At 51.9% G+C, this 310-nt stretch overlaps 1 protein-coding gene across 1 annotated transcript in view; it reads left to right on the plus strand.

Moving 5' to 3' along the window:
- CPLX1 (complexin 1) overlaps positions 1–310 on the plus strand; it is a 540,694-nt gene that overhangs the window by 61,451 nt on the left and 478,933 nt on the right. The window lies entirely within an intron of this gene.

The following is a 310-nucleotide window of genomic DNA, read 5'->3' on the forward strand; positions in this document are numbered from 1 at the left end:
ACTCTCTCTGTAAAGAACTTCCCCCTGATATCCAACCTAAATCTTCCTTCCCTCATTTCCTCTTGTCCTGCCATTATCTGCCCTTGTAAAGAGTTGACTCCCCTCCTGTTTGTAAGCTCCCTGTAGGTACTGAAAGGCTACTACGGCAGCCTTCTCTTCTCCAGGCTGAACAAGTCCAGCTCCCTCGGCCTGTCTTCATAGGAAAGATGCTCCAGGCCTCTGATCATCTTTGCGGCCCTCCTCTGGAGCCCCTCCAACAGCTCCCTGTCTTTCTTGTGTTGGGGGCCCCAGACTTGGATGCAGTACTGTA

This window comes from Meleagris gallopavo, chromosome Z (assembly GCF_000146605.3).
Source record: "Meleagris gallopavo isolate NT-WF06-2002-E0010 breed Aviagen turkey brand Nicholas breeding stock chromosome Z, Turkey_5.1, whole genome shotgun sequence".
Taxonomy (NCBI): domain Eukaryota; kingdom Metazoa; phylum Chordata; class Aves; order Galliformes; family Phasianidae; genus Meleagris; species Meleagris gallopavo.